Raw genomic sequence first — 27885 nt, forward strand, 5'->3', positions numbered from 1 at the left:
CCAAAAATATCATGCAAGGCATTTAGGTTTTATTTTGTACATTTTTAGTATTAATCGGTAGTTACTTGTTTTATAAAAAAAATTTAAAAATCACAAAAACATGCTTCATTTTTTACACTTTTATTGATTTTTTCTCTTAGGATTAAGTGTTGTTTATAATTTTTATAATTAGCTAATTATTTTAATTTCACACGTATGGATAATTTAGGATTTTTAATTTTTAGGATTTTAATTAATTGGATTTTAAAATCAAAGAAAAGAAAAAGAAAACAAAGAAAGAAATGCACAAGGGCCATTTTGTAGCTCAAAATCAGACTGGGCCAGCTTGGAACAACCCATTTTATTTAAATCCCTAGTCCATTTTAAAGGCCCAGACCATTGTCCCATTAACCATTTTACCCTCTTTATACCCTAAATCCCTCACATTAAAGAGGGGGAGATCAAAAAAATCCATTAGATCATTAGACCCCTAAGACCCTTGGAAAATACAGAGCAACGACGCTCCATATCTGCTCTCTTTTGAAATGAAAAATCCATCCCAATTTGCTCTCAGGTCCCTCACATAATCCTTTCTCCCTCTCCTTCCTCTCTGATTTCACTAACATATACATGCAAAAAGCCTTAGCAGCAACTGGAATTTGAGATTCCAAATTTGGCGAAAACTCTCGAAAAACATAATCGAAAACCAAAAGAAAAAGATTTGAAAAGCTAGTCTGAATTCTGTTGTTTTTTTCAATAATTCATAGTTGCTTGAGCTGAATTTGGACTTAAATTGAAGTTGTGCATGTGTTTGAGTGGAAAACAAAGTTCTAAAAAGAAACAAAAGAAAAAGGGGAAAGTGAAATTTCAAGGGGAAAATCTGAAATCAACTCGATGGCTAGCGAGTTTTGAGAACCAAACGCTTCCTGGGTTTCTAAAAATTGCTGAGTTCGAAAATCTGCTGTTGTTGTATTCATGTAGCAGCTGAGCTCCACTCTGTCTCCTTCTTAGCCTTATTTGGCCTCACAAGTTTGTTTTAAATACTAGGTATGTACACTTCCAGTTTCTTTGATTGTTTCTAGGTCGAATGAATGAAATATTGATTTGTTTTGGCTCCAATTTTTTCTGTTGTTTGGTTGAATCTGTTGCCTTACTTTGGATAAGCATATTGAATGATGAATCTATGTTTATTAGTTTGAGTAAGAAGAAGTTTAATTTTGATGAAGGGTCATGACGACGGGTAATAAAAACGTGAAATCAGTGTATATAAACTCAGCTATATAAATTTGATTAGAGAACGATTACATCTAAAGCAAGTAGAGTAATAATTTGGCATATTGAGTTGGATTCCAAGGATCGGCTTCGTGCCTGATGTTTGAATTTGATTGTCTAAGATATTTGATTTTCTACTGATTAGGTTCTTAAAATCAAAAGCTGTCATTTTTGTCATTGTCTTTGTTATCTTACCCCAAAAATCTAGCCATGACAAGAGCCAACAACCATCCTCTATCTGTGAGCAAACTAGTCCAAAATGTTATCCCTTTTCCACTTGAAAACACCACAAAGTCAGCCTCCCAAAAGGCCATGAAAATCAGCCTTAAACTCACTTGGAAACTTCATTGAAACTAGCAACAAAGAGATCTATTTCCTCCACCAAAACAACTACTCAAACTGCCATGAAAATACCTCTGTCCCATCAAAGAACGCAGCCAGCAAAGCTAAAGAAAAACAACTGAAATCAACCACAAAAACGACCCCGAAACAGCTCGAAAACCCAGCTCTTTTCCCCGTGAAACAGTCCAAAACTCAGCTGAAAAAACGTAGCAAAGTAATCATGAAAACTGAGCTAAAAAACCAGCCAAAAATCACCTCAAAACTGCTGAAAAACAGTCCCAAAACCACCCCTATTTTAATTCTTTTGCTCTTGTTCATTTGAATAGTTCTAGGTATGGTTTAGCCATTTATTAACATTTATTATTTTGTGTTTTGTTAGTTTTGTTATTCTGTTTGGATGTGAAGATGTCGGAAAGTTGGCATGAATTTGACAAGTTGGTTGTGATGATTATTTTTAAATTTGAGGTACTTTTACTAATTAATGAGTTATTTAGTTAGTATTTAAGCTTGTTTGGCCATTTGATTGTCTTAGAAAACCAGAAGATTAGATTAAGCTTAAAAAGTATTATTGTATTTTAGTTTGGACCAATTTGATTAAATGAATGGTTGGGTAAAATAAATGTTATACCATGCCAAATAAAACCCCTAAGTCCATGGCCCTCGCAAAGTTGAAAATGCGTAGCTGCTTTAGGCGCGTAATTTAAAATTACTTTCCTAAACTCGGGTGTGCATTTCATGTGACCCAAATCCAAATCTTAGCAATGTTAAATAAAATGTGTCTCGGACTGCGGGTACATTTCATGTGGCGTGGTCCAAGGACGTGGTTTAGATGACATTGAAATCTTCCTTAAAACAATTAAAAGTGGTTTAAAGCTAAAATGCACATAGGTCTAAAAGTGTTTTTTAAAATCAAATAATTGAGCCAAAAATAACAGTTGAGCGACCGTGCTAGAACCACGGAACTCGGGAATGCCTAACACCTTCTCCCAGGTTAACAGAATTCCTTACCCAGATTTCTGTGCTCGCAGACTATAAAACAGAGTCAATCATTTCCTATATTCGGGATTCTAAACCGGTGACTTAGGACACCATAAATTATCCCAAGTGGCGACTCTGAATCTGATAAATAAATAATCCCGTTTCGATTGTCACTTTAAATTGGAAAAAACTCCCTTATATACTCCCTTCCGAGATATAGGGTAAAAAGGAGGTGTGACAAGTGTAAACACTTAACTATCCCTCGCCGTGGGTGGTGATATCTTCATCGGGCCTGGGAACCACCACGCGCTTGAAAGGAGGAAGGTTTGTCAACCTTAAAATTGGCAATTACCGAGCACCCACCAGGGATGAACGTGTTCAAAATGGGTTCCTCGACAATAGAACATGGAACGGTCTCCTCGACAACCATAAAGACATGTGAAAGTAGTTTTCTTTTGGGGAATGGTTTTTGAAGTCTTCGCCATTTTTCTTAAATGGAGGGAAAGAAGAAGAGGAAGTTAGAGCATCACACTTGATGATTTGGGGGTGAAGACGAGCAAAAGTTCTCATAAAGGATTTCAAGAAATCAAAGTATAAGTGCTATAAAGTAGATAAATTTCTAAGGAACAACAATAGAGATTATGCATGTAAAGTTTGAATGAACAAAGAAGGGCGTACTTATAGTTTTCAAATGAAGGTTCGCATCTAGTAGCCGACTGGTAACTGACAATCATTGAATACCATTAAGACTTGACTAACGCGTCATTTTTTTTATTTTGTCGTTTCTGTCACAGGATATCGAGGTGAGAATCGGGAGCTCATGTCGTTTCTTATCGTCTACTCTCCAAAAAACAAGGGGACTATCTGTGTACGTTAGAAATCGAGCTCGTATATGATATGGTAGATTGGGCTCGGAACATGAGGTATTGACTCACACCTTACTTGTCTTTACTTTCATGTGTCAACTTGTCAGGCATCCACATGTCGTTCATCAATTTTACCCCATACAGATAGTCAGCCTACTTTTCGGTAATAACACTTCGTGTTACCAGAAAGTAGATAAGGATTTTTTTCTTGATGGAAAAGGTTTTGAATAGTTTTTGACACTTGAAAGGACGTATGTCTCCTCGTATTTAATGAGTCGAACACGTGTTATACTATGATTTGGTAAATATTTTTGTCAGTTTTTAAGGTAACGATGACCATGAATTCTACTTCCTATAAACTTTTCCACTACTCATCCTTTTTATTTTTCACTTTTACAAACTTTTCTTCTTTGAATCACCCTTAGAGTTTTTCTGTAAATCTCTCTTTCTTAGTAAAATTTTCTTAACCAAATTCTCTATCACCATATCTTTCACTTTTTCTGTCCCCAAAAACTCTGGCCTTCACATCAGTGGTGGCCCTTCTAAAAAGAATAAAATCAAGGAAGCCGATGCCGGTCCTCCTACTACCAACACAATTATCCCATCCCAATTAAATTCTGAAACGGATCTCCAAGTGCAAAAGAACCTATCAACCCCAAGAAATAGAAATTATCCTGATAGTAGATATCCTTCTTATATTCGCCCTACTAGTATTCCGATTATGAAAGCAGATTTCGATTGGAAAACATTAAAATCTTAGCCCCAATAAAGTGGAAGGGGTTACCTTTAACAAACGGGGGTTCATGTATATCTACACGTATCCTTCCACTTTAAGAATGTGCCAAAAAATTAATCTCAATATCTTAGAATTTTGTCACAAGCCCATCAATTTGACGTATGGTGGCTTGCCTCGGGGTATTGTGCTCCCAAGACGGAGAAAGCCTCACTCTTGCCCATTTTATCAACCTCTACTCCCCAAAGAATTTTATCAACCTCTACTCCCCAAAGAATTTTATCAACCCTCACCCATCCACCAAACCTTATTTACTAGTGTTGATGATGATAATGATTGTGGTTGGATGGAACGGTTCATTGTCATTACTACTAGGGACATCCTTCTAGCAACAACACCTTCTATCCCAGAATCTTGGAACTTTGCTCGTAAGTTTTGTAGATAGGTTTTTTCTATTGCATTAAAGAAAATTCCCTCCTTTACTAACTTTTATTTCTCTTATTTAAGCTACCCGTTGGGTTCCATCATCGGCTAAGAACCTGACTCAATGGGTACAAAATATTCTAGATGCCTCTACACCGGATTCCCATAAGGGGAAAGAAATTTCTCCAAAATTTAATTGGAAGGCCAAGAATCATGATAAGGAAAAGTTCCTTTTTCCCTTTCTAATCTTCAACATGAATTTGATGGCTCTTTACTAACTCCCTCCTTCGTAATACACAGGTCTTACAACTGGGTCTTTTATTTTCCTGTTCTTGAGGTTTCCCATGACCCAATGGTGGCCCATCAACGGATGTAAGAATCCTTAATCGGAAGAGGGCTCGTGATGCTGCTTTTGCTTCCGATAAAGGCCCATCTTCCCTGAGTCCCCAGTCTAAGGAGAAAAAATCAAAATGAAAACGTACCCCCAAAGATGAGACTTAGGAGAAGCCTTCAACAAAATAAGTTTCAATTGGACCAACCACAATTATCACGACCCAATGCCCGTTTAGGTCGTGATGGCACCCAACACTGTTGCTAGGCAAGCCAACAGTCAACAAACTAGTGATTTCCCATTTTTATTAGTTTTTCAAGTAAATAAATTTCCTTAATTTAAAATATTTAATGAATAATAGATTTAAAGTAATCAAAATGAAAGCAGCTAAATGCAATCATAACCGTAGAAATACAACCCAAAATCATAAATCTACTAGCGTGTGCCAAGACCCGGTGTCACATGTGTATGAGCACTCTAGTAAAATATATAAAAGAATACTAGTCTACTGTCTAAAATGAAATAGACAGAAAATATAACAAAAGAAAGACTTCGGCTGCTGCAAAACGGCTCGGAAGGGCAGCTCACTGTATAGTCTTGTACCAGAAGTCAAGTGTGTGCACCAGACTGATAACCACATGTATGTGCCTCAGATCCTGCACATTTTAAGTGCAGAAGTGTAGCGTGAGTACATAAACAACATATACCCAGTAATTATCCAGTCTAACCTCGAAGAAGTAGTGACGAGGAATCAACTTTGACACTTACTATGGGCTAACAATGATATATCGAAATGATATACTAAGCATTGGTTACATGAATAATACTGAAACTCAATAATAGTAAATATTAAATGCTCATTTCATAAATATTAAGTCCCAAGTTTATTTTCATCATTTAACAGTTTGTATCTCAAGGCATTTAAGCAATATCAACCATGAATAGTTCCAAAGATTTATCATGCGCAAATTATGCTGAGGTCGAACGACCCAATCCAACATAATATTTAAACTCTACACTGCCGAGGATCGACTGGCACGAACCATAGATGCATCTATCCGCTATTGAGGCATTCGACCTACTCCATAAATGGAAAACGCTATGAAGAAACACAAATTTTCAACAACAGTCAAAATTCCTCATTTATAAATTCAAGTATTTGAAATTTAACCTTCTACAATTCTTTTATCAACTTCCATATGACTCAAATAATTAAGTTATCAAGTAGGAGCAAACATTACAAACAATAGCATGATATGGGTCCTAGACTACTAGGACAATAACACAATTAGTAGCTACGTACGGACTCTCGCCACCTCGTATATACGTAGCCCCCACAAATTAGACACACATATTTATTTAATTCACCTATGGGGTTAATTCCCTCTTAAAAGGTTAGAAAAGAGACTTACCTCATCTCAAGGCCTACTTTCCGGTCCAAAGTTGTGCTCAAACCCCCAAATTTGGTGCCAAACGACCCAAAACTAGTCAAATATTATATAAAATAATCAATTTATGCTCAAAAGTTCATATCCCAACTATTAAAGTGATTATCCAACTTTAAATGTAGGATTCCTAAAATTTACCCCCAGGCCAACGTGCCCGGATTCGGAAATTTTTTGAAGAAAGTTGTTACTCATAACCCCATGAACTCAAATATATGATTTTTACTAAATTCCATAACTAATTTCGTGGTCAAAACTCATTTTTATCAAAAACCTAGAGTTTCATCTAAACTCTTAATTTTCACCAATTTTTACATGTTAATCTACTCATAATCTATGTATTTAACTTATGTTGTGTGGAAATCACTTACCTCAAGGTGCTAGGTGAAACCCCCCTTCCAAGAGCTCCAAAAATCGCCTAGGAGTTGAAAGAAAATGAGCTAAATGGTCTAAGTCTTGTAATTAATAAGTTGTGCACAGGCCTCATATGTGCGACATCTGGTTCGCAAATGCGACAAACCCATCACAAATGCGAACCTGGGCTTAGGTTGCCATCGCAAATGCGACCAAGGAGTCACAAATGCAAACTCTGATGAGATCGCAAATGCGACCAATGTGTCCTAAATGCAAACACTACCTAGGTCGGTCTTCTTTGCAATTGTGAAGCCCTTCTCGCAAATGCGAGGTTTGCATTTGCGAGACCTGCAACTGCTGACAAGAATCACCAGAAACTGATGTGTTTTTCATCCTTCCGAACGTCGAAACTCACCCGAGCCCTTGGGGCTCCACACCGAACACCCACACAAGTCTAACAACATCATACAAACTTGCTCGCACGATCGGAACACTGAAATAACATCAAAAACCATGAATTGGTCGCCAAAATGCATGGTTTAGCTCATGAACTCAAAACTTCTATAAACACTTCCGCTCGTCCGATTCCTATCAAATCAACTCGGAATGATGCCAAATTTTGCGTGCAAGTCTTAAATGACATTACAGACCTACTCCAACTTTCGGAAGTAGAATTCGAACCCGATATCAACAAGTCCACACTAGATCAAACTTTCCAAAAACTTCAAATTTCTAACTTTCCCCAATTGACCTCGAGATGACCTACAGACCTCCGAATCCACTTCCGGACGCGCTCCAAAGTCCAGAACCACCATAAGAAGCTATTCCTAGGCTCGAAATCCCAAACGCATGTCTAGAATGTAAAAATCTACTTCAACCCAAACTTATGAAATTTACTCAAATGGCAACTTTCACTATTAGGTGCAAAAACGCTCTTGGGTCGTCCAAAACCCGATCAGAACATACGTCCAAGTCTGAAATAAACATATGAACCTATTGGAACCGTCAAATCTTAATTCCGAGGTCGTTTACTCAAAATGTTGATCGAAGCCAAACTTAGCCTTTTAAGCCAACTTTAAGGAATCAAGTGTTCCGATTTTAACCCGAACCTTTCCAAATCCCGAACTAACCATCCCCGCAAGTCATAAAACAGTAAAAGCATATACGAAAAGTCTTATTTAGGTGAATGAGGTTCTAGAAAGCAAAACAACCGGTGGGGTAGTTACATTCTCTACCTCTTAAACAAACGTTCGTCCTAGAAAGGGTTTAGAATCATACCCGGAGTGTTGAATAAGTGTGGATATCTGTTCCGCATGTCCTCCTCGGACTCCTAGGTCTCCTCCTCGACTGGTTGGCCCCTCCACTGAACCTTTACCGTGGAAATCCTCTTGGATCTCAACTTGCGATCCTGTCTAGCAACAATAGCAACTGGCTCCTCCTCATAACCTAGGCTCTCATCTAAATAAATCATGCTGAAGTCTAAAACATGTGACAAATCGGTGTGATACCTCTGGAGCATAGACACGTGGAACACCGAATGAACTCTCAATAGGCTGAGAGGTAAAGCAAGCTCATAAGCAACCTCCCCAACTCGTTTCAACACCTTAAATGGTCCTATAAACTTTGGGCTCAACTTGTCCTTCTTTCTGAATCTCATAATACCCTTCATCGGCAAGACTTTCAAGAGAACCTTATCTCCTACCATAAACGATAAATCGTGTGCCTTTTGATCCGCGTAACTCTTCTGTCTGGACTGTGTTGTGCGAAGCCGCTCCTGAATCAACCTTACCTTCTCCAAGGAATCCTTTACCAAATCACTACCGTAAAACTTAGCCTCGTCGAGCTCAAACCACCCAATGGGAGAACAACATCGCAGACCATATAGAGCCTCAAATGGAGCCATCTCGATGCTCGGCTGATAAATATTGTTGTAAGCAAACTCGGCCAGAGGTAAGATCGATCCCACTGTCCTCCTAAGTTAATCACACATGCTTTGAGAATGTACTCTAAGATCTAAACTGTCTGCTCCAACTGCTCGTCGGTCTATGGATGAAATGCAGTGCTGAGCTCTATACGGGTCCCCAACTCACTCTCTACAGCTCTCCAGAAATGCAAAGTGAACTGATGGCCACTATCTGATATGATGGAAACAGACACACCATGCAATCGAACTATCTCCTGAATATAAATCTGGGCCAACCTCTCTAAAGTATACGTAGTCACAACTGGAATGAAGTGTGCCGAATTGGTCAACCTGTCAACAATGACCCAAACTGAATCAAACTTCCGCAAGGTATAGTCATCTGCTGGAATAGGCCACCTGGACTCTGGTGCTCATACTTAACCTGCTGGAAATTTAGGCACCTAGCTAGATACTCAACTATATCTTTCTTCATCCGCCACCACCAGAAATGTTGTCTCAGGTCACGATACATCTTCGTAGAACCTGGATAAATGGAATACCGAGAACTGTGTGCCTCATGTAGAATCCTCCCTCTCAAGACATCGACATTAGGAACACATAGACAACCCTGGTGTCGTAGAACACCATCCTCGACGATAGAACCTCCTTGGTACCACCCTGTAGTACCGTCTCTATGGAACCATCAAATACAGATCATCAAACTGTCGAGCCTTGATCTGCTCTAATAGTGAAGACTGGGCAACGACTTATGCAAGAACTCGGATGGGCTCTGAAATGTCCAACCTCATAAGTTTGTTAGCCAAAGACTGAATGTCCAAAGCTAATGGCCTCTCCTCTGCTGAAATGAATGCCAAGCAACCCATACTCTCTGATTTTCTGCTCAAGGCATCCACTACTACATTGGCCTTGCCCGGATGATAAAGAATGGTGATGTTATAATCCTTTGGTAACTCAAGCCATCTGCGCTACCTCAAGTTGAGATCCCTTTGCTTGAACAAATGCTGCAAGCTACGATAATCAGCGTAAACCACATAGGAAACCCCATAAAGATAATGCCTCCAAATCTTAAGAGCCTGAATAATCGCGGCTAACTCTAAATCGTGCACAAGGTAATTTTTCTCATGAATCTTCAGCTAATGTGAATCATATGCAATGACTCGCCCCTCCTGCATCAATACATAACCCAAGTCAATTCATGAAGCATCACAATACACTTTATACATCCCCAAATCGGAAGGCAACACTAGAACCGATGATGTAGTCAAAACTGTCTTGAGCTTCTAAAAGCTCATCTCACAATCGTGGGACCAACAATATAGAGCACCCTTCTGGGTCAATCTGGTCAAAGGTGCTGTAATGGATGAGAAGCCCTCCACAAATCGGCGATAATAACCTGCTAACCCCAAGAAATTCCTGATCTCAGTCGCCGAAGTGGGACGAGGCCAGCTCTGAACTACCTCAATCTTCTTGGGATCCACCTTAATACCCTCGCCTGATACAACATGCCCCAAGAATGCTACAGAATCTAACCAAAACTCACACTTGGAGAACTTAGCATATAGCTTCTGTTCCGGCAATGTTTGAAGAACCACTCTCAAATGTTGCTCGTGCTCCTCCATGCTGCATGAGTAACCCAAAATGTCATCAATGAAGACAATGACAAACGAATCAATATAAGGCCTGAACACTGTTGATACCCAATTTTTCCCTCATATATTTTCAACATGCATATATATTTTCAAAAATAGTGCACATGCATTTACAAACATGCACAAGTATGTCTATAATTTTTTCTATAATTTTAAAGGCTTTCAACCAATTTATTTCTGTATTTTTACTATACAAATATCCAATAGTTATCCCTCATAGTATTTTTATGATGATTTAATCATCTAGATTCATCATTTATGCCCAAATAGTGCTTAAATATTTAAATTACATTTTTTATAATTACATTTGCATTTTTAAGCTAGAATTGCACATTTTGCAACAATAGCCCATGCATATGCATAATTATATTATCTATACAGAAAATGAATTTGTATTTTTTATAATATTAATAATTATTTAGAATCATTTTATTCATAAAAATCATTTTTATCATTTATTAACTATTTTTACAAATTATTTTATCAATTAATTGGGTATTTAACAAATAGCCTCTTTTAATTTGGTTTAATTTTGGACCTTAGCCCAAATTGTTACCCCCAACCCAATTAAAATCATAGCCCAATACCCTGACCCAATTTTTAAACCTGCTCAACCCCTCAGATCAAATCCTGGCCGTTGATCTCAAAAGATCAACAGTCCAAGATCATTTTTCTATTTTAATTAACCCCTAACATCCTAACCCTAATCATTTTCTTCCGCTCTGCCGCGCTTGAATCCCTCCTCCTCTCTTCTTTCTCAAACTCTCCCCTAACCCTAGCCCGTCGTCACTGGAAGCCCTTCAATTCATGGGGTTTTCCTTTGATTTTAGGCCCCATCCGGCCTCCTATCTCTACTGGCTATTCGATTTCTTTGTTGTTTGATGGAATATCAAAGAGATTCAACACAGATTTGGCTTCAAATCTTCATTTTCTTGGCGAACCTACCTGTGTTCATCTCTATGTTTGTGAGTGTTGTTATCTTCATGTTTATGGATTAAACCTCTAGTTCCAAATTGGATTTTTCTCACCTCAGTCCATTTTTTAAAACCATAGTTTCTTTCTACTCGAGTCTGTTAAGATCTTTGTACATCTGAGATGATTATAAGTTTATCTGATATTTCTCTTTAAAAATCTTCTGTTTTTCCTTATTATTAACCGATTTTAGTGTTCCTCTAAAATTATGGTTTCATCTCTTTACGTTTCTGCAAAAGTTCTAAAATTTTTAAGTGTTTAACTATGGTTCTCTTTACTTGTTCGACTGATTTTTATGTCTATATTCTAATCCCTAAGTTTTTTTTTTAAAATTATTTCACTGTTTGTTTTGATATTTGCCCGTTATTCCTTGGCCCTATCAATTAACAGAGATTAACTGATTCTTATTTGCCTAATTAGGGTTCGAAATAATATTTTTCTGTTAAAATTGGTATTTCTCTGCGATTTTACTTATTCTTTCCTTATTTGTGACTAATAAATGATACTACTTGCCTTAATTATGTTACTAGCCTAATTTATGGGATTTGATTGTTTTAACCGACCCCTAGATGGTGTCTGATTTATTTTTCTACCTTATTAAACCTCTAACTTGGCTGTTAATTGATTCTCCCTAATTTAAGGATATTTTTCGGATTTTGTTATATTAATTAATTGAGTTTAACCTTAAAAACTGGTTAATTTGATTTGCATACCTTTTTTGTGAACTCTTAATTTTCTTTGCCTTATTTTTTTTACTCTGCCGAATGCTATATAAACCGCCCTATTCTGATTTTTAAAACAGACGAACACATATGGAAAATTATAGAAACACCTACACACATAAACTCTTACTCTTACTCACACACTCACACCCGTAGTTCTTTCTGTTACTTCTATTTGCTATACTCTCTAGTCGGCTGAAAGCCAAGGCTAAACTCTTGGATTCTACTTGCCTTCACCTTCCCGTTTGGTATCTCCTTAAGCGGTATGCCTCCATTTCTATTATCATTCTATATTCTATATAGTTAAACTTCAACATGCTTCTGTTTGCCCCCATCTTTTCCTGTTTATTGCTCTCTTAACCAGTATGACCTATTTCTTGTTAACTTGTCTTGTCTTACATGTTAGTATGGCTAGTATACTTGAGCATATTCCTATTTTATCCATGACACTTGTTTACCTGTTTCTCCACTAGCATGCCCCAATTCCTGTCTTGTTTTTATGGGCTGGTAATTTACCATAGCATGTTCCTGATCAATTCATGGTTTCTGTGTACTTCTTTCAAGAATAATGTGCTTTAAATTCCTGCTACCTTTTCTGTATGGCTGTCTGATTAGTCATTTGACTTCAACATGTTTCTCTTTACTAAATACATGTCTATATGATTCCACCTAGTAATAGTTAATAGACTAAGTCAACTTTGGCAATGTGAAACCTTGTTTGACTCAATTGTGACTATGTTCTGTCTATGATTTCAATGTTCCTATTTTGTTGTGACTGTTTAACTACTGGTAACTATATCTGAATCAATCTGCTGAAATATGGTTCTGTTCTGTTTGCAACTTGTTTCTATTCACTTCTGAAAATAAACTATTTTTTCATAAAACTATCCCCTACCTTTGTATACTATTTTCAAAATCTTACTCTTAGCTATCTAGGGTCCTGCCACCCCTAGTGTGAGCACTGCCTAGGGTCAATGAGACTCCTCCGAACTCTGACACACTAGGGCTGGCCTTCCAAACTCTTTACAAAACTGTTTCTTTGAAAAGGTTATGGTGTGAGCATTGCCCGGGGACCCTGAGGCCCTTGTGAACTTTGACACACCAGAAGCCCATTTTGTGTATTGTGGACTACCTGTGGACATCAGACTTGCTTGCTTGAAGGCCTGATTTCCAGGTTGACATTGGGCCTGCCAAGACTCTCTATAGTATAATGATTTGTCATTATATTGGTCTGTAATAATGAAATAATCCTTGTAAAAACAGATATGGGGTTATGAGTAAAAGCAAGGGAGGAATCTTTATATATACCTTTTATCAAATTCGGGTAGAAATCATGCATATAGGTTGCTGTTGTGATTCTTTATGTGTATGTCATTAGAAGCCATGCCTATAGTACGTATCTCATTACTTGTAATCCTGATTTTTCACACTTTGCATCCTAGAAATCCTACTTCTAGGTCATTTATCAATTCTGCATCAAAGAACCATATTTCCAAAATCTCTTTGTGTGCATTAGAGATCATGTTTCTAGGATATTCTTTATTGAACTGGCTTGGCAACTTGTTAACGCCTTTACTCACCTAGATATCATGCCTATAGGGAATGTATAAAATCAGTCTTAATACTTAGATATCATGCCTATAGGGAATAATGTTTGTAACCCATTTCAGCACTTAGAAAGCATGCCTATAGGATTTAAAGATAAAATCTGCCTGTTAAAATTAGTAACTGGTTTACAGCTTAGATACCATGTCTATAAGGTTCTGCCCGACTATCACTTAGGCAAGCCTGTAGATTAATTAACATTCTGGGTCTAAAAACTATGATTGCTTATTTGACATATGCTCGGATTCAGAGTATTGACAAAATTAGTAGGCAAACTGATAGGTACTCGTCTGCTCGCTTTAATAAAACTATTGTATATTCCATTTGTGCTCATTTAGATATCCTACCTATAGGATTCTATAATCATTTAAAATGCTTGTTTGAATAGCGTGCATTTGTTTGTCTATTTGTGGAGGTTAACATGAGCCCACTTAATTGCTTCTTATGTGACAGTCCTACTTGATTTTGTTTGTCGCTTAGTTTTCTCCTTTTAAAACAACATAGGTGAGTATAGAACTGCCTTAAATAGAGGTCCTAAACACCTCTAGGGCCAGAGGTAAGGGACGGGGTAGTGCACACATAAGGTACATACTGGATGTTATTAGAACGCTTAGTTAATGATTGAAAAGGGGAGGGTAATTAGGTAGTAAAGGAGATGATGACATGTGCGCTAATGCTAAGCGTAACACCTCAATTTGGGGAAGGTTACCGAGTATTGCATGGAAGTAATCCTATAGGCTAATAAACTTAGCACACCTCTATTTTCCGTTTTAAAATAATCTCTATTTGTTTAAACTACTTTATTTCCTTAAAGACTAATTTGCTTAAATTGAGTTTGGCCGGGACTCATCGTTGTGGACCTCGAGGGGTGCCTAACACCTTCCCCTCAATGTAATTTCCATCCCTTACCCAATCTCTGGCGATGTGAACTAGTACATGCGTTATTTGCTCTAGTTGCCCTAACGCACCTTAATCCGTTAGGTGGCGACTCTTCAAATCTCATACCCAATTCCCAAAAGGAAAGGAGTTGTCCCAAAATGTCAAACCCCGAATTACGCAAGGAAAATGGGGGTGCAACAAACACCCTGTTCATCAAATCTATAAATGCAGCTGGGGCATTAGTTAAGCCGAAGGACATCACTAGAAACTCATAATGGCCATATCTGGTACGAAAAGCAGTCTTCAGAACATCCACATCCCGAATCTTCAACTGATCGTACCCCGACATCATGTCGATCTTAGAGAACACCTTAGCACCCTGCAACTGGTCAAACAAATCAACAATACGAGGCAACATGTACTTGTTCTTAATGGTAACATTGTTCAACTGGTGGTAATCAATGCACATCTGCATGGTCCCATCTTTCTTCTTCACAAATAACATTGGTGCACCCCAAGGTGACACACTTGGCATGACGAACCCTTTTGCTAGCAACTCCTCAAGCTAGTCCTTCAACTTTTTCTGAACCATACGATATGGTGGGATAGATATAGGCTGAGTACCTAGAGCCAAGTGAATACAAAAATCAATATTTCGATATGGTAGCATGCTTGGAAGGTCAGAAGGAAATATAGGGTGAACTCCCGAACTACTGGCACTGAATCAATTGTCGGAGTCTCCGCGGTAGTATCCCGAACATAAGCTAGATAAGCCAAACAACCCTTCTCGGCCATGTGTTGAGCCTTCTGAAAAGAGATGGCCCGACTAGATGTACTGACAGATGAACCTTTCCACTCCAATCTCGGCAACTATAGCATTGCTAAAGTAACAGTCTTGGCATGGCAATCAAGGATGGCAAGATATGGGGATAGCCAGTCCATGCCCAGTATTACCTCAAAGTCGATCATATCAAGTAATAGAAGGTCCGCTCTAGTCTCGTAACCACATAATGTAACCACATAGGACCGATAGATTCGATCCATGATGAAAGAATCGCCCACAGGAGTGGGTATATAAACAGGAGTACCCAAAGACTCACGAGGAATGTCCAGGAAATGAACAAACAAAGATGACACATAGGAATAGGTGGACCCTAGATAAAATAATACTGAAGCATCCCTACCGCAAACAGAAATAATAACTGTGAGTATAGCATCTGAGGCCACTGCATCTGGTCTGGCCAAAAAGGAATAGAACCTGGCTGGAGCGCCGGCTGGCACCCTCTGCTTGACTGAATGGTATCTGGCTCACCTCCCCCTGCCTAGCCTCCACATCTAGAATGGCCCCTACCCACCTTCCATCCGTCTCTGGGTGGCCGGAAAGCTGGTGCTGGAATCATAGGCTACTGGCCCTGCTACACTACCTTGCCCCGAAGCCTAGTGTAGAATCTCCGCACATGAATAAGATCTCCACACTAGAAACAACCCATTAGCGTAGTGATCTGCTGCCCTGAGGTCTGACCCTGATAGTGTAAATACCCACTGGAAAAACTCTGAATAGCTGGTGGGCGGTATGAACTCTCTAGCATGGCATTGAAGTAAGCACTGGAAGAACCCTGATGACCTGAGTACCCACTAGAAGAACCCTGAATAGCTTGTTGGCGGTAAGAACTCTCTGGCATGGCGCTGAAATAGGGTCACGCCGGAGCACCCCGAGGAGGTGGTAGTGTTGGATATGTGGGCCAGCTAGGCTTACCGCTCCCAAACTGACCTCTGCCCCCAGCCAGGGCACCTCTAAACTCTCTAGAAAAATGGGACCTCTTGTCCCACTGCATCTTCTCTCTACCCCTTTGACTGTAGCCCTCAATCTTCCGAGCTATCTCTACTATTAGCTGATAAGAAGTACCCATCTCAACCTCCCATGCCATAGTATCCTGAATACCTAAGTGCAACCCCGCAGCAAACCTCCGCACTCGCTCCACCTCAGTAGGAAGTATCATAAGTGCATGGCGAGACAACTCAGAGAATCTCACCTCATAATCGGTCACAGACAGCTGACCCTGCTGGAGCTTCTCAAATTGATACTGCAACTCTTCCCTCTGAGAGGGTGGAATATACTTGCCCAAGAAAAGGCGTGTAAACTGGTCCCAAGTCATGGGAGGAGAACCCACTGGCCTAAAGATAAGACTGCCGCCACCTATGGGCCCTGCCCTCTAACTGGAAAGTAGTGAAGTCCACCTTTTGGGACTCCAATATCCTCATGTTGTGCAGTCTGTCCCCGCACCGATCAATGAAGTATTGGGGATCCTCATGTCGCTCACCCCCGAAGATAGGAGGGTGTAGACTACTCCATCTATCCAATAGCTTTTGTGGCTCGACGGCCACAGCTGCTGCAACTGGCTGGGATCAGCCTACAGGTAGTGCACTCGGGGTCTGATATATGGAATCTACATGTCCTAGAGCATGGGCAGTAGGGGTATGTTCTCCCCCTCCTGCCTGAGACATGGCTGGGTCCGCTGGAAATAAACCACCTTGAGTCATAGTATCCATGAACCGCAGCATACGGCCCATGACCTCCTGAAAGCCCGATGCTGACATGAAATCTACCGAGGCTGGCTTTGTTGCGAGCACCTCGCCCTGCTCCTCAATGAAGGGATCCTCCACTAGATCTGCTGGTGGTGTAGCTAGGCAGCTTTGGGACATCCTCGTCCCCTATCTCGGGCTAGTGCCCTCCCCCGACCTCTGCCTCGGCCTCTAGCAATGAGGGGCAGCTCCTCCCGGGTCTGGAACATCTTCCATGTGTGTTCTCACCATCTGTGAGAAAATGAGAGAAAGAACATAATATACCATCAATTGCACGATCAGATATAAATAAAGAGTAGTTTTCTAACACCCTATAGCCTCTCGATGATAAGTACGGACGTCTCCGCCCTGATCTGCAAGACTCTATTAGGTCTGCCCATAACTTGCGAGACCTACGTGAACCTAGTTCTCTGATAGCATGTTGTCACGACCTAATTCTCGGTTAGGCCGTTATGCTTCCAGTACCGTTGCTAGGCAAGACAACAGTGTATAATCTAGTGATTTTCCATTTTTATAAGTTTTTCAATTAAATAACTCTCCTTAATTTAAAATATTTAATGAATAATGGATTTAAAGTAATCAAAACAAAAGCAGATAAATGCAATTATAATCGTAGAAATACAACCCAAAATCATAAGTCTACTAGTGTGTGTCAAGACCTAGTATCACAAGTGCATGTGCACTCTAGTAAAAGAATACAAAAGAATACAAAAAAATACTAGTCTATTGTCTAAAATGAAATAAACAGAAAAATATAACAAAAGGAAGACTTCGGGTGCTATAGAATGGCTCGGAAGGGCAGCTCACCGTATAGTCTCGTACCAGAAGTCAAAAGTGCGCACCAAACTAATAACCAGATGAATCTACCTCAGATTCTGTACATTTAAGTGTAGAAGTGTAGTGTGAGTACATAAACAATATATACCTAGTATGTATCCAGTCTAACCTCTAAGAAGTAGTGACGAGGGGTCGACTTTGACATTTACTATGGGCTAACAATGATATATCAAAATTATATACTAAGTATGGTTACATGAATAATACTGAAACTCAATAATAGGAAATAGTAAATACTCATATCACAAATATTAAGTCCCAAGTTTATTTTCATCATTTAACAATTTGGATCTCAAGGCATTTAAGTTATATCAATCATGAATAGTTCCAAATATTTATCATGTGCAAATTATGCCATGGTCAAACGGCCCGATCCAACATAATATTTAAACTCTGCAGTGTCGAGGGTCGACTGGCACGAACGATAGATGCATCTATCCTCTATCGAGGCGTTCGACCTACTCCATAAATAGAAAACGCTATGAAGAAACACAAATTTTAAACAATAGTCAAAATGCCTCATTTACAAATTCAAATATGTGAAATTTAACCTTTTACAATTCTTTTATCAACTTCCATATGACTCAAATAATTAAGTTATCAAGTAGGAGCAAACATTACAAACATAGCATGATATGGGTCCTAGACTACCTGGACAATAACACAATTAGTAGCTACGTATGGACTATCGCCACCTCATAAGTACGTAGCCCCCACAAATTAGACACACATATTTATTTAATTCACCTATAGAGTTAATACCCCCTTACAAGGTTAGAAAAGAGACTTACCTCGTCTCAAGGCCTACTTTCCGGTCCAAAGTTGTGCTCAAACCCCCAAAATTTGGTGCCAAACCACTCGAAACTAGTCAAATATTATATAAAATAATCATTTTATGCTCGAAAGTTCGTATCCCAACTATTAAAGTGATTACCCAACTCTAAATGTAAGATTCCTAAAATTCACCCTTGGGTCCACTTTCGCGGATTCCGGTAATATTCGAAGAAAATTGTTACCCATAACCCCATGAACTCAAATATATTATTTTACTAAATTTCATAACCAATTTCGTGGTCAAATATCATTTTTATCAAAAACCTAGGTTTTCATCTAAACCCTTGATTTTCACTAATTTTTACATGTTAATCTATCCATAATCTATGTATTTAACTCATGTTGTGTAGAAATCACTTGCCTCAAGGTACTAGGTGAAATCCCCCTTCCAAAAGCTTCAAAAAATTCCCAAGAGTTGAAAGAAAATGAGCTAAATGGTCTAAGTCTCGTAATTAATAAGCTGTGCCAAAGCCTCAGATGTCGCATTTGCGACAACTTGTTCGCAAATGCAAACTTGGGCTTAGGCTGCCAAGGTCGCAAATGTGACCAAGGAGTCGCAAATGCGGACTCTGTTGAGATCACAAATGCGACCAATGTCGCAAATTTGAACACTTCCTCGGTCGGGATTTTTCGCAATTGTGAAGACCTTCTCGCAAATGCGAGGTTCACATTTTCGAAAAAATTCTCGCATTTGTGAGACCTGCAACTGCTGCTATGAAACACCAGAAAATGAATGTGTTTTTCATCCTTCAGAACGTCCGAAACTCACCCGAGCCCTCGGGGCTCCACAAAGAACACCCACACAAGTCTAACAACATCATACAAACTTGCTCGCACAATCGGAACACTGAAATAACATAAAAAACCATGAATCGGATGCCAAAATGCATGGTTTAACTCAACCCAAACTTATGAAATTCACTCAAATGCCAACTTTCACTATTAGGCGCTGAAACGCTCCCGGGCTATCCAAAACCCAATCCGAACATACGCCCAAGTTCGAAATTAACATACTAACCTATTGGAATCGTCAAATCCTGATTTCAAGGTCGTTTACTCAAAATTTTGACCGAAGTCAAACTTAGCCTTTTAAGATAACCTTAAGGAACCAAGTGTACCGATTTCAACCCAAACCCTTCCAAATACCGAGCTAACCATCCCAGTAAGTCTTTAAATAGTAAAAGCACGTATGAAATGTCTTATTCAAGGGAACGAGGTTCTAGAAAGCAAAATGACCGGTCGGGTCGTTACAACAATGGTCCTTGGTGAATATGAAATCGAGAACGATGATGAAATAGTCTATATAAAGGAGACAAAAAATATCTCTCTCTACTCAACCAGAAGCTCAATCGAGAAAAATTCAAGCACTCTTCACGGATATGGAGATAGTTGAAATGTTGTGTCTCGTTTCCGAGTTTCTATTATTGCTTCTAGGTAGAGGAGTTTTACCATTGACGTTCCTCAAAATTCATCTTTTAGACCAGCCGCAACACCATCAACTTCTACCTCCCCACCGGCCTCAACCAAACTAATGGAAGATGTTCGCTCCCCGTGGTCACTCTATCATGGGAATATAGAGAATACTTTCTTGGCACCCATCCGAAACCCCGATGGTGAATCTAGTGTCATTCTTTCGGTTCGAATGAGTGCCATTTACTCTCCCAGACGGTGGGGTTGCAAACTACTTGAAGCCTCTGGCTTTGAGCAAAGATTGGAGAAAAATGGATGCTCTTTCTACCGTGTGTCTGATCAATAGTAGCATTCACCTTTCTACTCAGGTATCAATTTAATCTTCTTTTCTTCCCTTTTCTCTTGTTAGACATTGTCCTCATAACTTTAATCATTAACCTTTTAGGCTAACCTCCTCTGCTACGAAAGCTTACAAAAGATGATCTTGGACAAAGAAGCACTTACTGCTGAACAAGATCTGTTTGCTGCCGAACGAGATCAACTCATTGAGCACCTCCCGATTTTAGAAGCAAAAATTACTCAAATAAGCAAGATCAAAGCCTGATTAGAGCAATCTAGCAAGAGAAGATGGTTCACAGTCGAGAGGTCGCTTAACTACACGAAAATCTTAAGGAGTTGAAAGCCAAGTGGGCTGAGCTACAGGACAATGTGACTGCGGCAGCGGAACGTGAGTCCACTTTCAAGGAACAAATCAATAATCTGAAGCAACCTTGCATTCCAAAATCGAGGGGGCTACTGCTATCGAGCAGTAGAGAGCTAGCATGGAGGAAAGGTTCAAAAATATCATAGACCAGAACCGTGAACACGCGAGGACAAATACTGACCTTAGGCAAACTTATGGCATGGCGAAGGCTGAAACGGCCAACTCCAAAATCAAGAAACTTCGAGCCAAACTCCATGAATAAGAAGACTCTTTCCACCTCGAGAAGACTTATGTGATTTATCACATGAGGAGGAAGACTTTGGAGGAGGCCAAAGAAAGTATTGCAAATATAGATGGTTGGATTGCTGAAGCTCTCGAATTGGAGACAACTACCTTCAATAACATTCCTTCTCGGCCTACTGCTTCAAGCTCCTCGAGCACAAGTTCTGATAACTTAGAAACCGAAGAAGAAACTGAAGAAAAAGATAAGGGTGAAGCTACTGAACAGGATGCGGAACAACCTTTATCTACAAAAGATGTAGAAGATAGTAACAATGCCAAAACTTCATCACGTTTGGCATTTTGAAAAATAAAAAATATCTTTTGCATTTCTGTGCAAGACATTTCTTTTTTATTTGATAATATTTGGGAATTTGTTACATCCAATAACTTTAATTACGGGTAGTCATAGTTCCAGTGTCTACCCTTTGACTATGAGGGTTTCATAAGAGAGGGCCCTTATATTTACGGTGCTTTTGAAAAGGATGCCTCTTATTTATTACGGCACAAGCATTTGAAGTTTAACTAAGATAAAAACAAAAGGAACTTGTTTTATTCCTTCCATTTATAAAAGTACACCTACATACACATTTATCTGCTTAATAAATAAAGCTATCAATACATGTGGCTAACTTGTAAAACTTATTTTAATGGGTCTAATCATGCAGTCCCCTATCACAACCAAACTCGCATCGGATCTGCGACGGTGCCTAATACTACTTGCCAAGCAAGACGACAGTCACATAATAGCTTAACATTTGCACAAATATTGTATAATAAACTCAACAACGAAAATATCATGAATATCTGACACAAATAACCGAAATACTGCTATATCCACCACAAAATCTGGTATCAACGAGTACATGAGCACTACTAAGTATCAAAACATAAACCCAATCCTTAGTACAACTATCTGGGTAATAGACCAGTATTGAAGAAAATAAAGGAAAAGAAAGTCAAGGTCTACAGACGTCATAGCAATGTGATTGTGTGAGGTAAAAGCACAAAGGTTGATGTCGTGCCTATTCTATTGATCTTTATGGTGAAGATGAGAGTAAAAGCACAAAGGGTGATGTTGTGCACATGTTATTAAGTTCTTGATTCCTGTTGATAATTGAATTATCGCTTTCTTTACGTTCCTCTATTGGTTTTTTGTTGTTACCTGATATTCCCCGCAACATGTTTTCCCCCTTCTATATTTAACTGTAACTTTCTGCCTTTATTTTTCCGTTGTATATGATTTAACTACACAGATTTATTTGGTAGTCCTGTCCTAGCCTCATCACTATTTTACCGAGGTTAGGCTAAGCACTTACCACCACATGGGGTCAGTTGTGCTGATACTACACTCTACACTGTGTGCAGATCCCAGTGCTGCAGTTTTTAGACCACAGTGAGGTTGCTGCCTTCAGTCCATCAGGAAACCCAAGGTAGTCATGCAGGCGTCCGCAGGCCTTGGCGTCTCCTTCTATCTTTCCATTATATTTCTTTTATGTATTTTAAAGACAGTTTTGTATTTATCTTTCGTACCACTGTTTGTAATATTCGTAGATAGTCCGTGACATTGTGACACCAAATTCTGGGTAGAGTTGTATGTTGGATTCTGCACTAGTATATGGTTAAACTATTAGTTTTTGTCTTCTGTGTTTCTATTTATCATAATATTTCCATTTTTGATCACCTCTTATATTGAACTGATAAAAAGGCTAAGTAAAAAGGTAATGAATCTATAATACTCGGCTTGCCTAGCTTTCATGATTAGGCGCTATCACGACTCCCGAGGGTGGAAAATTCGGGTCGTAATAAGTTGGTATTAGAGATCTAGGTTGCTTAGGTCTCACAATTCACGGACAAGCTTAGTAGAGTCTGAGGGATCGGTACAGAGACGTCTATATTTATCCCCCAGAGGCTATAGATTTAGGAAAAACTTCACATCTATTCTTTCCTATCGTGCGACTTGATTTCTCAATGCTAATTGAACTTCCACTCTATTCTTTCATAGATGGTGAGAACACATACCGCTTCATCAGCCGACTAGCAGCCCGAGCCCCCAGTAGCAGCTCTTGTGAGGGGTAGAGGTTGAGGCAGGGCTCAGCCTAGAGTTCGAGCAGCAGCACCAGCGGTGGAGCCTCAGGTTGAGTTTGACAATAAGTTTCCAGCCCAGACAGTTCCAACATGACCAGCTCAGGTCCCAGAGGGGTTCATCACCACCCTGGTACTACAAGATGCTCTGGTCCATCTAGTGGGCCTTATGGAGAGTGTTGTCTAGGCAGGCTTGCTTCTTGTAGCACCAGCCGTCTCTCAGGCTGGAAGAGGAGCCCAGACACCTGCTACTCGCACTCTGGAGCAGATGCATCCCCAGCTTTAGACTCCAGCAGCTCAGCCAGCCAGGGTAGTTCAGCTTGGAGTTGTGGCACATACTGGTGAGGGGCCAGCTATGTCTGTTGATGCCTTGTGGAGATTGGATAGGTTCACCAAGCTTTTTACTAGTACTTTTGGTGGTATATCTTCTGAGGATTCCCAGGATTATTTGGACAATTGTCATGAGGTTCTTTGGAAGATGGGATAGTGGAGACCAATGGGGTCGACTTTGTTGCTTTTCATTTGTCTGGATCCACCTGGACTTGGTGGAGAGATTATTGTTTGGCTAGACCAGCTGGTTCACCAGCTTTGACTTGGGATTAGTTCTCTCATCTATTTTTGGAGAATTTTCTTCCTATCACTCAGAGGGAGAACTATCGGAGGCAGTTTGAATGTCTCTAGCAGGTTTCTATAACTGTCACTCAGTACGAGACTAGATTTATTGACTTGGCCCATCATGCTCTTCTTATACTTCCCACAGAGAGAGAGAGAGAGAGAGAGAGAGAGGAAGTTTATTCAGAAACTCGTTCAGCCTATTCGATTACAGATGTCTAAGGATATGGGAAACGAGATTTCTTTTCAAGATGCGGCTAATGTGGCCAGGAGAGTTGAGATAGTTCTGTCACAGAGGGTGGTCAGGGGTCTAACAAGAGGCCTCATCATTCGGGCCGGTTTAGTGGTGCCTCATATGGAGGTAGGGATTCTTTTGGTAGGGGTCATCCTTCCAGGCCATTTCGTTCAGCACTTCAGGCTTCTTACGGTTCTCCTGGTGGTCGTGGTTCTCGTGTGCAGTATTTAGATCAGTTGCCCTACAGTGCACCGCTAGCTCCTATCAGTGCACCTCGGCTCCAGAGTTTTCAGAGTGGTTATTTAGGTCGTTAGGGTCAACAATCTCAACAGCCGAGGGCTTGTTATACCTGTGGTGATACAAGGCATATTGCTAGATTTTGCCCTCGAGCACCGAGAAGCTCTCAGCATCAGGGTTCCCGTGCCATGGTTCAGGTATCGAGTGTTCCACCACCTGCTCAGCCAGCTATAGGTGGAGGTAGAGGTGCTAGAGGTGGATGTAGAGGTATTAGAGGTGGAGGTCAGGACGCTAAAGGTGGAGGTAAACCAGTAAGAGGTCGTCCCAAAGATGTAGTTTAGAGTGGTGGGGCCTAGCCCCGATGTTATGCTCTTTCAGCCAGGCTTGAGGCTAAGGCTTCTGATGTAGTTATCATAGGTATTGTTCTGGTTTGTAGTAGAGATGCTTCACTTCTATTTGATCCAGGATCTACATACTCCTATGTGTCTTCTTATTTTGCACCGTATCTGGTCATGCCTAGTGATTACTTGAGTACTCTTGTATATGTGTCTACACCGGTGGGTGATTTTATTGTGGTAGATCATGTCCATCATTCATGTATAGTTGTGATTGGAGGTCTTGAGACTCAAGTAGATCTGTTACTTTTGGATATGGTTGATTTTGATATCATATTAGGGATGGACTAGTTATCACCATACCACGCTATCTTGGACTGTCATGCCAAGACTATGACCTTAGCTTTGCCGGGTTTTCCTCATTTAGGGTGGAGAGGGACTTCTACCCGTAGGGTTATCTCATATATGAAGGCTTGGCGTATGGTTGATAAGGGATGTTTGGCCTATTTAGCATATGTGTGTGATTCTAGTGCTGAGGTTCCTTCTATGGATTCTATGCCTGTTGTTCGTGAGTTTCCTGAGGTATTTCCTTAATGCCTGCCGTATCGTATGGCCCCGCAAGAGTTGAAAGAATTGAAGGAGTATCTGCAAGACTTGCTTGATAAAGGCTTTATTAGACCTAGTGTCTCGCCTTGGGGTGTGCCGGTGTTATTTGTCAAGAAGAAGGACGGATCGATGAGGATGTGTATAGACTATCGGCAGTTGAACAAGGTTACAATCAAGAATAAGTATCCATTGCCAAGGATTGATGATTTGTTTGATCAACTTCATGGTGCCAAGGTATTTTCGAAGATTGACTTGAGATCTGGCTACCATAAGTTGAGGAATAGGGCATCTGATGTCCCTAAGACTGCTTTCCACACTCGGTATGGGCATTATGAGTTCTTGGTGATGTCATTCGGGTTGACAAATAACCCAACAACTTTTATGGATTTGATGAACTACGTGTTCAATCCTTACTTGGATTCGTTCGTGATAGTCTTAATTTATTATATTTTGATCTATTCCCGTAGCTAGGAGGAGCATGAGCAGTATCTGAGGGTTGTTCTTCAGACTTTGAGAGATAGTCAGTTGTATGCTAAGTTTTCTAAGTGTGAGTTCTGGTTGAGTTCAGTTGCATTCTTGGGCCATTTTGTTTCAGCAGAGGGCATTTAGGTGGATCCGAAGAAGATAGAGGCAGTCAAGAACTGGCCTAGACCCGCATCAACTACAAATATCCGGAGTTTCTTGGGTTTGGCAAGCTATTATCGTCGGTTTGTGGAGGGGTTTTCATCTATTGCAGCCCCGATGACCAGGTTGACCCAGAAGGGTGCCCAGTTCAGGTGGTTGAACGAGTGTGAGGCGAGCTTTCAAAAGCTCAAGATAGCTTTGACTACAGCACCGGTGTTGGTTTTGCCCACAGGTTCAAGGCCATATATAGTTTATTGTGATGCATCTCGTATCAGACTTGGTGCGGTGTTGATGCTGGATGGCAAGGTTATTGCTTATGCTTTGCGACAGTTAAAGATTCATGAGAAGAATTATCCAGTTTATAATTTGGAGTTAGCAGCCATTGTTCACGCGTTGAAGATTTGGAGGCATTATCTGTATGGCGTGTCATGTGAGGTGTTCACGGATTACAAGAGTCTACAGTATTTGTTCAAGTAGAAGGAGCTAAATTTGAGGTAGAGAAGAGCTATTGAAAGACTATGATATCATCATTTCATATCATCCGGGAAAGGCCAATGTGGTGGTCGATGCTTTGAGTAGAAAGTTAGCTAGTATGGGCAGTCTTGCATATATTCCGGTCGGGGAGAGACCACTTGCTTTGTATGTTCAGGCTTTGGCCAATCCGTTCGTGAGGTTGGATGTTTCTGAGCCCAACCGTGTGTTAGCTTGCATAGTCGATCGTTCTTCATTATTTGAGCGTATCCGATTTTGGCAGTATGATGATCCTCATTTGCTTGTCCTTAGAGACACAGTGCGGCACGGAGATGCCAAGCAGGTAACAGTTGGAGATGATGGAGTTTTGAGGATGTAGGGTCGTGTTTGTGTGCCTAATGTGGATGGACTCCGAAAGTTGATTCTAGAGGAGGCCCATAGTTCCCGGTACTCTATTCATTCGGGCACCGCTAAGTTGTATCAGGACTTGCGGCAGAATTATTGGTGGAGGAGGATGAAGAAAGATATTGTTGCATATGTGGCTCGGTGTTTGAATTGTCAGCAAGTAAAGTAAGAGCATCAGAGACCTGGTGGTTTGTTCCAGAAGATTGAGATTCCTGAGTGGAAGTGGGAGCGTATCATTATAGACTTTGTTGTTGGACTTAGAGGAAGTTCGATTTAGTGTGGGTTATAATTTATAGGCTGACCAAGTCAGCACATGTCATTCTTGTGGCAGTTTCCTATTCTTCTGAGAGGTTAGCTAAGATCTATATCCGGGAGATTGTTCGTCTTCATGGTGTTCCTGTGTCTATCATTTCGGACTGAGGTACGCAGTTTACCTCACATTTCTGGAGGGCAGTTCAGCGTGAGTTGGGCATATGAGTCGAGTTGAGCACAACATTTCATCTTCAGACGGACGGGCAATCCGAGCGTACTATTCAGATTTTGGAGGATATGCTCCGAGCTTGTATCATTGACTTTGGAGGCTCGTGGAATTAATTCTTGCCTTTAGCAGAGTTTGACTACAACAACAGCTACCAGTCGAGCATCCAGATGGCTCCTTACGAGGCTTTATATGTTAGGTGGCATCAGTGCCGGTTGGATAGTTTGAATCGGGAGAGGCTCGGTTGTTGGGTACAAATTTAGTACAGGATGCCTTGGACAAGGTCAGGATCATTTAGGATAGGCTTCGTACAGCTCATTCCAGGCAAAACAGTTATGTCGACCGTAAGGTTTGTGATGTGGAATTCATGGTCAGTGAGCGGGTGTTACTTTGGGTGTCGCCTATGAAGGGCGTGATAAGATTTGGGAAGAGGGGCAAGCTTAGCCCTAGATTCATTGGCCCGTTTGAGATTCTTGATTGAGTGGGAGAGGTGGCTTACAGACTTACGTTGCCGCTGAGTTTATCTGTAAGGCCCCGGAAAAATTTTTCTAAGTAATTTAGGATTTCGAGGTTCCATGTAGGCTAATTATAATATTTTATGTGCTATTAACATGATGGGAATAAATTGGATTTGATAAATAAGTGTATAAGTCTTATAACATGTAATGTGGGGTCTA

The 27885-nt window shown here is 40.2% G+C and overlaps 1 long non-coding RNA gene across 1 annotated transcript; it reads left to right on the forward strand.

Moving 5' to 3' along the window:
- Window positions 1-424: 424 nt before the first annotated feature.
- Window positions 425-22765, forward strand: LOC107794259 (uncharacterized). Its single transcript, XR_001649897.2, has 3 exons — window positions 425-1026; window positions 3366-3494; window positions 22489-22765. It is a non-coding gene; the product is annotated as an uncharacterized LOC107794259 (long non-coding RNA).
- Window positions 22766-27885: the final 5120 nt, after the last annotated feature.

The sequence above is a fragment of the Nicotiana tabacum genome, chromosome 11 (assembly GCF_000715075.1).
Source record: "Nicotiana tabacum cultivar K326 chromosome 11, ASM71507v2, whole genome shotgun sequence".
Lineage (NCBI taxonomy): Eukaryota > Viridiplantae > Streptophyta > Magnoliopsida > Solanales > Solanaceae > Nicotiana > Nicotiana tabacum.